We start from the raw sequence: 15170 nt of genomic DNA, 5'->3' as shown, positions 1-15170 counted from the left end.
AGGAAGTCAAGACTGAAAGGCAAGTCTATTTCAAGAGAGGCAAAGAAGCAGAAAGAATGTGACACAGCTGTCAGTCACCAGCCACCACCAAGCGCCACACTGCAGGCCCTGAACTGCATGCTTTTCAAAAATCTGCAGGTGGAACACACTATGACTGCGTGATGATCTCTTATTCTGGGCAGTGCGGGACACAGCCCGCTTCTGATGAGCCAAATGGAGCAGAGCCTCCACCTCTTTCTCACATATCATGCATTGGTGACAGTTAGCGCCTCACTCCCTGGGCTTGCCCGACAAATCTCACACTCGCTCCCTTGTCCCTTGTGGGTCCCAGTAGCTAGCAGGTCTCAAACGGTCTCATTGTAGATCTCTATATAACTCGCCACAAAACTGTATGTCCAGCCCTGGCCACTCATCTTTTGGACCACAGAGAACAGATGCCGCATGGCCTGAGGGATCAGCCCTTCCAATTGGGGGTCTCCCCTAGGTTCACCTTCCATAGTGAAGGTCTTGCCACTGCCTGTCTGTCCATAGGCAAAAATGCACACAGGGTAGCCATCCAGTGCTGACTGGACAAGCATGGCGATCCCCTCAAACACTTCCTCCTGCTTGCTTCCTGGAGGGAACACCCGATCAAAGGAGAAATCATGGCGGGTAGTGGGTGCCGGGGCCCCAGTCAGGGTGGAGCGCCGACAGTGAGAGGCTAAGGCGAGTCGGGGGATCAGAGGGTCCAGCAGGGCCAGGAAGAAACACGAGGAAGCCAGGAGATGGAGTGGATTCCCCTGCGAGGACAGGGCGCACGTGGCAGAACACCCAGATATTGCCCTTCAGTTCCTGCAGCTGGTTGTGGAGTCGTCCCGTTCCATCTCTAACCCATAGAGCTGGTCTCCTTGCTTAGCCAGTAAGGTCACCTGGGCTTCAGTCTTCTGCCAAAGACACACCACCTCTTCTTGGCTGCTTGACAGAGCTGCTTCTGCGACCTGAAACCTCCTCTCCTGCTCCTCCAGTTGGATGCTCAATGTGCTCCACTCCTCCTTCAATTGCAGCCGCTCTCTCTGAAGCTCCTGAACCAACCTTTCCGTGGTACCCAGATATTCCTCCAGCTCCAAGACACAGGCACTCAGCATCTCCAGTCTCTGCTGGTCCTGCTCAGCTCGGGTGCGTACATTGGCCAGCTCCCCTTCCAGGGTGCTCTGCTCTGTCCCCAGGGTCGTGGCCTGCTCCTGGACCTCTCTGAGATGTTTCCGAAGCCCCCGGTTCTCCCGTTCCAGCGTTTGAGTCTTCTCCCGATAGCGTTTCAACTCTTCACTGAGGTCAAACAACTGGCCCTTCAGGTCCCAGGCAAGGGCGTTTGCCAGGTCTCTTCCTTACCACTACAGGAGCAGTGGATGTGCCAGGCTTCTGGGCAGGAACAGTGGGAGCTGGCTTCTGGTTCCTCAGCACTGTACCAACAGTAGAGCACCCACGAGGTCCTGCCTTCTTAGGGCCTTTCTGAGCTGCAGTGTGGCCCTGGGTCTGTGACACTGTGCTGAAGAGTGGTCCTCTGGGACGGGATATGTCAACTTTGGTCACTGCACCCATGCCTCGTGTCCGTTTCTTTACGGGCTCCAAGGCATCCTCCATCTGGTCAGGACCTCTCTTGAGCCTGCTTGCTGACGGGGCACTCGGGAGGAGAACTTGACCAGGCTTGTCTTCAGCTCTACATTCCTCTTCACTTCCAACAAAGGTGGCCTCTGCGCCTGCACGTCCATGGTGGTCCGCACAGGACGGGATGCAAAGGCAGCAGGCAGGGTGCCGGTGTCCCGAGACTCACATCCTCTCAAGGGCTCGCACTGCAAAACGCCGGAGCCAGGCCGTCCAGGAGCCAGGCTAATCTGCCACACTAATCCGCCATACTTGCCACTTTTGAATTTCTGTTCTTTCTTTTCGACACAAGATCTTACTATGTAGCCCCGCCTGGCTTTTTAGTACAAAATAATTGTTAAGCCAAAGTGGCAAATTTTGGGTGTTACATTCTTTCTACCTTTACCAGATTTTGTTAATGTACTTAACTACTGATGAACACTACAGTTCCTAGTCATCCTCTTCCTCCTCCTCCTCCTCTTTGTAAATACTTTCAAAGTGGTCCATCAAGACGCCCTCCTGCCCTACGCCCCCAAGAAAAAGAATAATGGTGTCTCCAAAAGGAGTCCTTCTGGGTACAATTTGTCTGTTGTTAACAACACAATATTATTATGCCTTGAAAGCAAAATAAATCATCAACAGAAAAATGATAATTCAATGAGAAAGGTATCACGATACTTACGAGTTCTAGGGGCTCTGCCTCTAAAGGCAGCTGAGCAGTGATCTTGATTAGTAGCTCATTTTCAGCATGCTAGTGTGGAACCAGGAGCTTTGGCAAGAAGATATTTGATTTTGAAAAAAATTTTTTCTTTCATTTTTTTATTAGATTTATTTTTGTTTCTGTGCTACCGTGTGTGTGTGTGTGTGTGTGTGTGTGTGTGTGCCCCATGCATGCGCAGATACATGCAGAGTACAAAAGAGGGCTTCAGACCCTCTGGATCTAGACTTACAGGCCTTTGTGACTTACTGGACATGGGTGCTGGGAATTGAGTATAGGTCCTCTGCAAGAGAGCTACACGCTCTTAACTGCTAAGCTGTCTCTGCTTCTCCACCCCCAGACTTCTTGTCAATTCATGTTAATTCTTGTTCATTCTTCTTGGAATTCATGGAGCTTGATGAAGTTCAGAAGGTGTCCTTATGTCTAGGTGATAGTAGCAACAAGATTCAGGAACATCTCGTGCTATGCAACTCCTGGCTTCTCCGTCCTTTGCTTCATTTTTTTCTTCATCTCATCCACTTTGGTTAGAAATGTGTGTGACTTCATCATTACATGAAGCCTCTGAGTAAGGGAAATATAAGCCTGCACTATATAGAACATTTCCTGTCCCGATTAAGAAGAGAAGGCAGGACTCATTTGTGGTAAAATGACAATGGGAGAGACTCAGTAGAGACTGAAGTGGAACGCTTTATAGATATAAAGCGAGTGAACAGACTTACCACGTATTGATGGCTTATTGGTGAGGACCTAGCAGAGAGAGGTACTGGGTTGAAAGGAAGTGTCAGGAACTGGAAGCAGAGTTGAATGGAGTTAATTTGGATGTGAGTTTGTGCTCGTGATTGCAAAGCAATGCAGAGAAGCCCCTAACAGATCCATGGGCTATGGAAAGTTCGAGCTGGGCTGTTTTGCTGAGTGTGTTGTAATTTTTTTTTTCCATAGCAGAAACTACAAATTCTTTCAAGGCAAGTGTGCTTACCTAGGTGACATCCTGGACTTTAAGTAGGGAAACACTCTGACTGAAAACCTGGTAGACTTTTAGATCAATTTGGACCTCTTTAAAAGAAGTGTTTAGACCTGTCTGCTTAGCCCAGAAAACAGTCTTGTAAACGAGGTGTGTGTGGGGCTGGAAGATGGCTCAGCAGTTAAGAGTGCTCATTGCTTTTCCAGAGGACCCAACTTCAATTCCCAGAACCTGAGTTACCTGTAATCCAGCTCCAAGGGGACTGGAAAGCTCTTGTCTCCTTGGGCACACCCACACATGTGTACCTACCCACACACAGACCCATAGACACACACATATACACACCCCAATAATAAAAAATCTTAAAAAAAAAAAAAAGGAGACATTTAGACCAGGACTCAGAAAAGTCTGAGCCTGTACAGAGACATCTCTTTGAAAGTTAAATAGATGGAAGTCCTTCGTGTTCCCAAGAGAACTGGAAACCTAAGTTGATGGTAGTGATAGCGTGCCCCTCAGAAATTCACAAATATTTCCCTAAACGCAGATAATATAAAGTTTTCCAAGTGCCATCGGACATATAATTACTGCCATTATCAAAGTGCCGTGGAATGACTTGCAAATGTGAGTTGTCAGGCACTTAAGCAAAAGTCCTCCTCCCCCTACTACGGAAACGGGCGCAGACTTCTGTAAAGTGCTCAGCAGAGCATTTACTGTCTCGCTGCAGGCTCCTTATTTGGCATGCCCTACAAACTACATCAAAAAGAAGACAAATATTTACGAAGGCATTCCTTAATGGATGGTAAAGCCATGCAATGGGCTTCCATGGTTTCATAGGCTGAGCTAATGTGGCAGGGCGTATATTAATAATTTAAGAAAGAAACACATGTGGAACTCATTTCCTGTTGGGTCAGATACATTAATGGGGTGGTGTGGGGAAAAGGTAGTTTTTGTTTTTGTTTTTGTTTTCCCTTCAGCCTTCTGGGGATTGGGGTGAGGTTTCTGAGTTCTTGAATTCTGAACTCTAACTTTTGCTCCACTCCTGGAGTGTCTGAGGCTACAGACCCCTGAAGACTAGATATTTCTTTGCTCATAATATAAAGCAGGGTCAAAGAGCTGGGCAGCTGGAGGGATGGCACGTTGTCCCCAGGGGATGCAGCAACTCCAGTTCCCAGTCTGACCCCCACCCTCCAGGCAAAAGGTTAGAAGACTCTTCCCTTTGATCAGCCGAAGGGGAAAGAGTCTAAAATACTAAGATGGAGTTGTAGACTGAGAAGAGGAGAGTCAGCAGAGCCCACTCTGCTTTGAGAGGGAAGATTAAAGTTTCTGTGCCAGGTTGGGCATGGTGGTACACACCTTAAATTCTATAAAACCAGCAGGCAGATCTCTGAGTTTGAGGTCAGCCTGGTCTACAGAGGGAGTTCCAGGCCAGCCTGGGCTATACAGAGAGCAAGATCTTGAACAAAAACAAACAAATCAAAACAAGACGTTTCTATGCCTGTGGTGGTTTGAATAAGGACGGCCCCCACGGGCTCATATAGTTACTAGGGAGTGGAACTCCCAGATAGGAATAGAAGGATCAGGAGGCGTGGTGTTGTTGGAGGACGTGTGTGGACTCTAAGATTTCAAAGACCCATGCCAGGCACGGTCTTTCTGTCTGCCTGCAGGTCAGGATGTAGTCGTTACATTTCTAGCACCCCTCCTGCCATGCTTCCTGCCATGATAGTGAACTACGTCTCTAGAACTTCAAGCAAGCCCCTGGTTAAATGCTTCATTCATAAGAATTTCCTCGGTCATGGTGTTTCTTCACAGCAATAGAGCAGTGACTATGACTAGTGGGTCTCAACCTTCCCAATGCTGTGATTCCTTCACACAGTTCCTCGTGTTGTGGTGACCCCCAACCGTAAAATGATTTTTGTTGCTAGTTCATAACTGTAATATTGCTACTGTTGTGAATCTTGATGTAAATGTTTGATATGCAGGATATAATATGCAACCCCAGTGAAAGAGTCATTTGATCCCCCAAAGGGTCGAGACCCACAGGTTGAAGATCACTGAACTAAGGCAATGATGAACAGTGATGTAGACATGGAAGCCAGATAATCCCTTTCCTCCCTGAGTTGTCTTGGTCATGGTGTTTTATCACAGCAACAACAACCCTAACAACAGCAATGCCTATCTTTGACTTAGGGAGCACCCATAGGGAAAATAGAATTGTTTTCCTCTGTGAGCTTACAGTTCAACAGAGGTCACAACATAAAATACAAAGTATACAGTGTGCTGAGGAATTACAGATGCTTTGGATAAAAACTGGGTGGTGGTTATGAAATGCCATCTCGGGAGAGTATTGCATTGATGGATTAAGGTCAGATGGGGTGCATGATAACAAACACCACCTACCTCCATGCAACCTCTGCACCCGGAAGCCTCTCATCGGAACTGTTCTCTCTTCCGGAAACTAACCTGCCAATCTGTCGTCGTGGCCTTTGCATATGCATCCCCTGACCTGTAACACTAGTCTGCCCTGCACCTGCCCAGACAGCTTCTGTAGAGACTCAACTCAGCCCTAGCCTCCCTTGTTGTTATTTACGTATGCCGTGCAGGGAGGAGACACTTCTGATACTTTCCTCACGTCAGAAAACCCAGTCCTTTGTACTGTTGGCCTCATAAATACAGCCACAGAGGGCTCTCACTGGTTAATGATCGCAAGTTGGCGAGCAAACTTTAAGCTTGCATGACAAATCCAGCTTGCAATCTCAAGGGAACAAACCTGATTCTCTACAATGTTCTACTGCATAGATGCCATCTTGTCACCCAGCTGTGCCAAGTCTTCAGGTTGCAGAGCCCTTCCAACCACAGAAACAGGCTCTTGATATTATAGAAGCAGCCCCACCCTTCTTGCTAAGGAGAGGGAAATCTAATTTCATGATGACAGGCATGATGTCAGAAGTAAGGTAGACTTAATGAAGGTGAACAAGTATTATCTAACTCCCTGTGCTTAGATCAGAGAATGACTAATGCAATAAGGTTAAAAGCACTTCTGTCCCGACCTAAAGTTCCTTCTTGTTCAAAGTCGCTGAAATGCCTTTGGTCTCAACTGCAGTTTAAAATCAGGATGTGAAAAAAACAACAACAACAACAAAAAAAATGGGACCGACATGGTAGTATATACCTTTAAGCCCAGCACCAGAGATCGAGAAGCAAGTAGGTCTCTGTGAGTTTGAGGCCAGCCAGGGCTGATGCATACATAGTAAAACATTGTCTTAAAAAGAGAAAGTGGTGCCTTTAATCCCAGTAGCAGGCAGATTCCGAGTTCGAGACCAGCCTGGACTGCAGAGCGAGGTCCAGGACAGCCAGGGCTACACAGAGAATCGGAGGGAGTGGGTTTTCTCCTACAGGTAGGTTCTGGGAATGGAATTTAGGTCATCAGGCTTAGCTGCAGTCATCTGTAACCACTGAGACATCTTTGAGGCTACAAAGTCACAAATATTAGTTAAAGCTTTGTGACTATTCAGTTTTAAAGAACAAATGAGTTCTCCTTCCTCCTCCTCTTCCTCTCCCTCCTCCTTCTCTCTCCTCCTTTCCTTCCTCCTCCCCTTCCTCGATTCTCCCTCCTCCCTCTCCTTCCTTCTACCTCCTTTAACTCCTCCTCCCCTCCCCCTCCTCCTTTCTTTTTCTCCTCCAATTCCCCCTCCCTTTTCTTCCTCCTTCTTTCTTCATCCTCCTTCTTCTCCTCTTCCTTCCTCTCTCCCCCTCCTTCTGGAAAACATCAAATGGTGAAGACACCAGTCCAGTGGGTCTTGGGGCCACAGTTGTGGTAGAGGCTGTGGCAATGGAGCGATAACCAAAGACAAGGAGTGGATCCCTGGGCCACCTGGTTGAGGACGTGAGGATCAAGCCCCTGGAGCAGAGTTACCTGTTCTCCCTGCCCATTAAGGAATCTGAAATCACCGACTTTTCCCTGGGCGCATCCCTGAAAGATGAAGTTGTAAAGATCGTGCCAGTGCAGAAGCAGACTCGAACCAGACGGTGGACCAGGTTCAAGGCTTTGTGGCTATTGGGGAGTGTAAAGGTCATGTTGCTCTTGGTGTTAAGTGCGCCAGGGAGGTAGCCACTGCCATCTGAGGGGCAATTGTGTTCGCCAAACTTTCCATTCTCGATGTGCAGAAAAGCAACCAGGAGAACAAGATGGTCAAGCCCCAAGCTGTTCCATGCAAGGTGACTCTGCTGGTGTGTCTCTTCCCTGGTCCAGAAATGCTGACATTATCTCTGCTCCTGTGCCCAAGATGCTGTTGCTGATAGCTGGTATTTGTGACCGAAGCCAGGGACTACACTGCCACCCTGGGTAGCTTTGCTGAGGCACCCTTTGATGGTACCTCCAAGACCTACAGCCATTTCATACACACACACACACACACACACACACACACACACACACACACACACACACACCGACCTCTGGAAAGAGACCGTGTTCACCAAGTGTTCACTGGGCATCTTGTGAAAACCCACACCAGGGTCTCTGTTCAGAGGACCCAGGCTCTGGGTATGGCAACCACATAAGAGATTTTATATAAAAAATAAAAAGTGAATGAAGTGTGGGGAGTGGGAGGGGGAGAGAGTGAGAGCTCAAATGAGTCCTAAAATGAATAAACTCAGAAGGAAGTAGGCATTTATATGTTGATAGTAGACGAAAATTACAACCCTTTAGAAAATAATTTTAAAATGTTTATGAGTGTAATTTGACTCTGGAAGTTGTATTAAGGCATCATCCGAAATGAGAAATTTTCTTTTTGGTTTTTTTCAAGACAGGGTTTCTCTGTATAGCCTTGGCTGTCCTGGAACTCACTTTGTAAACCAGGCTGGCCTTGAACTCAGAAATTTGTCTGCCTCTGCCTCCCAAGTGCTGGGATTAAAGGCGTGTGCCACCACGCCTGGCATAATACTATTAAAAGTAGCAAAAACTTGGAAATAAAGTTTGTATAATAGTTACATGAATCACAGCATGGAGTACTATGCTGCCATTAAGATGAGGCTTAGCACTTCTAATGTTACCGTGGTAACTGAGGCAACACGGAAGGCTCGTGCTGTCTGTACAGAACAACGCCGACTCATTATCCTCCCCACATGACGCACTGTGCTCACAAATGCTTGGATTCCATTTGAAATAATCTCACTATGTCTTTCAACTCATAGACGTGTAAAACTTGTTTTCCAGCCGAATTCTGAGTGTACTTAAATTATAACATTTCTTGTCATAAGAACAAGAGATACAATCCATGAAACTTATTCAAGAATCAGTTTTTCACCCTAATCCCTACGATGTTAAGTCCGACTCCTTGGCAGTGGCTGACAGGCTGGAACACATGCAGGTGAAATTCAGGGCAGCAACTAAAGGCTCTAGCTGAAGTCTGCAGTCTCCCCAGCCTCCTCTCCCGGCAGGAACACAGCACTTTCAGCTGTTTGCTTGTGGCTTTTGCTCTTTGGGATCGCCTGGGTGTACTTGTCCTGTGTAAAAAAGTCGTCATGAGTAACTGCCTTATTCTGCTGCCACAGCATAAATAAAATCTTGAATTCTCCCAGCTGGGTCAGGGCCAGACCTAAGCCTGGACCAGTCGGACCCAGGAGGTTGTACTACAAGAAGCGCAGTGTTGTGTCCTAGCAACCCGAGCAACGAACTCTGGACTCCGACGACCGCACAAAGCATCAGTTTAAAGACGGCATTTCCCCCATTAAATAGCTAAACAGCTGTATTATTCTTAGAGAAGTTGTGAGGCAGGAATTGGAAAAAGCATTTCCAGTCTTATAGCAAAAAAAAAAAAAAAAAAAAGATTATTTTGGTTTGTGGATTGTCTACTGTTGCAGACTTAATGTTAAACAGAATTGGGAATGTTTGATTTAATTACTCTTTGATGAATGCATATCTTTGATAGAGGACCATGATAAATATTAACTATGTATTAAAGGCCAGATCTGCATTTTTCCCCCTGAAAATTAGGCTGAAAATAAGAATAAATGGAATCGACATGTTATGAACACTCTAAAATGTTTGAAATTTGTATTTTAATTACTAATACATATTCATTATAGATGAGTAAAAATGATTTCACTCACCCATAAACTCAGCACCTGCTGCTAAGTGGACTGTAGCTATTATTAATATATTGGCATGAAACTCTTCCTTTTTTCCCTGCATTTGTGCACATATATGACATCTTATTCTCAAATGGGGTGATTCTAGAAAATATTAGGGTTACTACCGTCAATACTCACTAGTGGTTTTATGATAAGTATGTTACAGTTTTTCTCTTAACCAAGCTAGCTCCCAGATAATTGAGACTGGACTATTATATTTATTTATCAAGTTTAATTGCACAATAACTCCTCTAGGCTAATCTGTCTACCTCCTGGTCAACATCCTCATGATACTTGCATTTTAGTATTGATCTGCCTCTTTCTGCTTCAGGCATTTTCTCATGGTATCTCCTGGACTCTCTCCCCTTGGCTGAATCCCTATGTCTGTCTCCTGTCTCCTTGCCTGGTTGGGAGGAAGTCCAGCCCTATTCTCTCCCCCTGCTCAGTCACTGGCTGATCAGCTAGCTTTATTGACCAACCAGGGATAAAGGGAGAGCAATGTTTATACAAAATTGAGACACGAGATTCTCAGAATAGTGATTGCAACCACAAATAGGGGGCACAGAAATTAACATTTAAATAATAAAAGGATAAGCTTTACATATGGCACAATAACATTATGCCTATAAATACTTTCTTATTGCTGTGATAAGATACCAAGGCCAAGACAACTGTAGTGGTTTGAATATGCTTGGCCCAGGGAGTGGCACTATTAGGAGGTATGGCCTTGTTGGAGAAAGTGTGTTACTATAGGGGTGGCCTTTGAGACTCTCCTCCTAGGTGCCTGGAACACAATCTGCTCCTGGCTTCCTTTGAATGAAGATGTAGAACTCTCAGCTCCTCCAATTCTATGTCTGCCTGGTTGCTGCCATGCTTTCACCTTGATAACTGACTGAACCTTAGAACTTGTAAGCCACGGGCTGGAGAGATGGCTCAGTGGTTAAGAGCAGTGACTGCTCTTCCAGAGGTCCTGAGTTCAAATCCCAGCAACCACATGGTGGCTCACAACCATCTGTAATGAGATCTGATACCCTCTTCTGGGGTGTCTGAAGACAGCTACAGTGTACTTACATATAATAAATAAATATTAAAAAAAAAAGAACTTGTAAGCCAGCCTTAATTAAATGCTGTCCTTTATAAGAGTTGTTTTGGTCATGGTGTCTGTTCACAGTGGTAAAACCCTAAGACAGCAACTTATAGAAAAAGAGTTTATTTGAGGCTTACAGTTTCAGAGAGAGTCCATAACCATTATCATGATGGGGAGGAAGACAACAGGCTGGCAGACATAGCCCTGAGCAGAGTTCAGAGTTACATTTTGATACACGAGCTAATTGGGAATGGGTTTTGAGTTTTTGAAACCTCAAAGGACATCTAGTGACACACCTCCTTCCCCAGGGCCACATCTCATCCTTCCCAAACATTTCCACTAACTGGGGACCAAGTATTCAAATATATGAGCTCTGGGGATCACTGACATCTAAACCACCATGCTGCCATATTGTTAACATCATCCCATGGCAATAACTACGTAGTTCTACAACATTGTGTTAATAATAGCTACACTTTCTAGAATATCTAGAGTTCACCTTTGCTTGTTAGGATTAATCTGAATTTTCATTTAAAAGAACATATTTATATTCTTAATTCTTATAAAGTACTTGGAGTTAAGGAGGCTTTTCAACTGGAGAATTCTGAAGACTCTGAAGGGTAGTTTAAATACAAGGGAATATTTCTTTGATATTACCTCAGCTTGACGTCAAATTTCGTAAGACCCTTGGAAGTCAGTTTGAAATTTTCAGTCTTAATATAAGATTGTGTGTGTGTGCATGTGTCATCTTGTGAAAGCCAAAGAAAAGCTGAAACCCATAAGTAAAGAAAACCACCCAGGGCCCCTTGCCCTCTGCCTCCCCAGTCTCGATTCGTTCAGAGAGGTGTGATAAGCATGCTCACTGCAGAAAACTTACACACTTCTTCACTTTTCTCTTGTTTGCTACATCCCATCATGTCCTTGTGAACATAGGGACTTGCTAGTTGCTGACAAATGGGACAGTGATCCAGGACATCTCTCTTGTTCTTTTCATTAATAACAAAGGGAATCTGCTCCGTGTTTGGATGCAGAACAGCCAGAGGGGAAACCGTGTATTGTATATCATGGATCCTTTGTTTTATTTACTTTCTGTGAAACTGGAAATTATTTATATAAACCCATGTGTATTTTCTGCAAGTGACCCAAAAAACCCAAACTGTTCAAGCAATAGGAAGCATTGCTCCTTTCCCAAGTTAAACAAGACAGTAACTTGCCTGTCCTTGGGAATGTGAGCAGGGGGTGGATAGGAAAATGGGTAAAGGGTTTTTTCTTTCTGTCATATGTTATATATTCATCCTGCAGCCTTCCGTGTGCTGGGCTGGGCTCTGAGTTGAAAATATCAATAAAGCAGCACTCCTGCCCGGGCGCAGCTCATTTTGCAAATGAGCAAGACAGGCAAACAAATCATTTTAAGCCTGGGAGACTTAGGCTGTAATGAGAAGCACCTGGTGGGGCCTGCGACCCCCTCTCCCTAAGACCCCTGGGCAGTCCAGCAGGAACAGATACAAATCACAACTGAAAGGCCCAGGTTGTCAGCCTTATTGATTCCAAATGATGCTGTGCAGATAGCCGGCATCATTTCTTGCCCGTAGACATGGGTGGCCAAGGGCCATAAGTTGGGTAACTTCAGGAGGGTCTCAGACACAGGCAGCTTCTATGTAGAGGCCTTTCTAGGAAAATGCTCCGTTTCTGTCCTTGACAAGTTGGTCTGAGTCTCAGGATGGAGCCAGCGGTCTCTGCCTTCAAAGACTGCAGTGGATTTACGAGTCTCCAACTAACAGTAACTCACTGCGTGCCACCTAGGTGCTCTCAGCTTATACATCACCACCCCCCCTCCCCCCGAGCCTCTCACCAACAGAGGGGGTTTATATTAAAGCCAACGAAGCTTACGTTTTGGAGCCTCTTGCTCACATGTGTCCTTTTTGAGTCCTGGAGGAGTGGGCAGTGAGCAGATTCTGTGTCTGTGCTTTAGTGAGTACAGTGATAGGAAAGCATTTGATCCACGACCAGCTAGAATCCATAGTCACTTCCGGTGTGTGTGTATGTGTATGGGGTATATAGGTATGTGTGTGTGTATGTATATGGGGTGTATGGATATGTGTGTGTATGTGTATTGGGTATGTGGACATGTGCATGTGTGTATTTGTATGGGGTGTGTGGACATGTGTGTGAGTATATGTATGGGGTGTGTGGGCATGTGTGTGCGCATGGGGTGTGGCACATGTGTATATGTACATGTATGGGGTGTGTATGGATGTATATGGGGTGTATGGGTATGCGTATGTATGTATAAGGTATGTAGGCATGTGTGTGTATGTGTATGGAGTGTATGAGTGTGTGTGTGTATGGGGTGTTTGGACATGTGTGTGTGTGTGTGTGTGTGTGTGTGTGTGTGTATGTATGTATACTGGTGTGTGTGGGCATGTGTATGTATGTATATGTGGGTGTGTGGGCATGTGTATGTATGTGTATGGGTGTGTGTGTATGTTTGTGTATGTATGTATATGGGGGTGTATGGGCATGTGTATGTATGTATATGGGTGTGTGTGTATATGTGTATGTATGTATACAGGGGTGTGTGGGCATGTGTATGTATGTACATGTGTGTGTGTATGTGTATATATATATATGGGGTGTGTGGGCATGTGCATGTGTATATATATGTGTGGGCATGTGTATGTATGTATACAGGTGTGTGTGGGCATGTTGTATGTATGTATACGGGTGTGTGTGGGCATGTGTATGTATGTATATAGGGGTGTGTGGGCATGTTGTATGTATGTATACGGGGGTGTGTGGGCATGTGTATGTATGTGTACGGGTGTGTGTGTGTATGTGTATGTATGTATACGGGGGTGTATGGGCATGTGTATGTATGTATACGGGGGTGTGTGGGCATGTGTATTATATGTATACGGGTGTGTGTGTGTATGTGTATGTATGTATACGGGGTGTATGGGCATGTGTATGTATGTATACGGGTGTATGTGTGGGGGCATGTGTATGTATGTATACGGGGGTGTGTGTGTATGTGTATGTATGTATACGGGGGTGTATGGGCATGTGTATGTATGTATATGGGTGTATGTGTGGGGGCATGTGTATGTATGTATACGGGGGTGTGTGGGCATGTGTATGTATGTATACGGGGCTGTGTGTGTGTATGTGTATGTATGTATACGGGGCTGTGTGTGTGTATGTGTATGTATGTATACGGGTGTGTGTGTGTATGTGTAAGTATGTATAAGGGGTGTGTGGACATGTGCACATGTATGTATATGTGTGGGCATGGTGTGGGTACAGATACTACAAAAGCCACATTAGGATTCCAGGTTCTGCTTCATTATTCTCTGGCCTATTTCCTTAGCAAAACATCTTTCATTGATCTGGAGCCACTCCGGCTGCCCTGACAAGCTTTCTGTCTCTGTTCCTCTCAGTGCTGGGGTTACAGACATGTGACTTTTACAGACATGTGCTTGGGATGTGAACCCCTCAGATCCTCCCCTCTCACACAGACATCTCTTCAACCGCTGATTCCATTTCCCCTTTTTCTTTTAACTGTAATTTTCCTCTTTCTGTTCTTCCAGCGGCATTTGAGTAGCTGTAGGCATTCCAGGGAACTGATAGAGAGTGGTTGCTTGTGCCAGCTAGATTTATGTCACCTGACACTAGCTAGAGTCATTTTGGAAGAGGTAAGCCTCAATTGAGAAAATACCCCGCAACAGATTGGTCTGTAGCCAAGTCTGTTGGACATTTTAATTGATGATTGATGTGGGAGGGCCCAGCCCACTGCGGGCGGTGCCACGCCTGACCAAGTGGTCCTGAATGGTTATAAGGAGCAGGCTGATGAAGCTTTGGAGAGCAAGCCAATAGGCAGCACTCCTCCATGGCTTCTGCTTCACCTCCTGCCTTTAGATTCTTGTCCTACTTGAGTTCCTGCCTAATTTCCTTCAATGATGGACTGTGATGTAGACATGTAAACAAACAAACAAAAAAACCCTTTTTCCCCTTTGCTGCCTTTGATATTGGTGTTTATCGTGGTAATCGGAAGCCTACTAAAACATTGACTTAGGGACTCATTCAATTTGAATGGACAGGGAATATTTCTGTGGTTCGCATCGGCTTCCTCTTACAGTTGTGTTATTTCCAGATTCCCTGGTTCAGCCACAATTCTCTCTCTGGTCACTAACCTGCCTCCATCACACGAGAGCCCGCAGCACTACAACACAGGATAATGGAGCTGGGGCCAGAGCTAAAGCATGAGGTTTGAGAGTTTGATCCCCACCATGGCAGAAAAGAGAGGGAAGAAAGGAGGGAGGAAGGAACGTGGGGAGGGGGAAGGGAGAAAAGAGTATGGAGTGGAGTTTGAGTTTGAAATGTATAGTCAAACACAAATCTGTGGGGCTTTCAGTCAAAGCTTATAACTCACATTTGAAATATACTCAGCAGAGGATTTCTGAAACTTGACAACAATCCTAAATGCTGAAAGAAACTAAAAAAAAATAAAATAAAATAAAAAAAAATCAATATTCCTCTGCCCCCAAAAAGGCATTTTGGCAGTTTAGGTCTGTTGTTTTAGAAGAAGGAGCAAAAATGTCTTTTTGGTCTCCTAAGTAAAAGTGAATTACCAAACTATTGTCCCATGAGAAAAC

At 45.4% G+C, this 15170-nt stretch overlaps 2 pseudogenes; one reads left to right on the top strand and one right to left on the bottom strand.

Moving 5' to 3' along the window:
* Kifc5c-ps (kinesin family member C5C, pseudogene) lies at window positions 91-1908 on the bottom strand (annotated as a pseudogene).
* On the top strand, window positions 7101-7856 carry Gm9004 (predicted gene 9004; annotated as a pseudogene).

Source organism: Mus musculus, chromosome 10 (assembly GCF_000001635.26).
Source record: "Mus musculus strain C57BL/6J chromosome 10, GRCm38.p6 C57BL/6J".
Lineage (NCBI taxonomy): Eukaryota > Metazoa > Chordata > Mammalia > Rodentia > Muridae > Mus > Mus musculus.
This window is presented reverse-complemented; position numbering and strand designations above follow the sequence as displayed.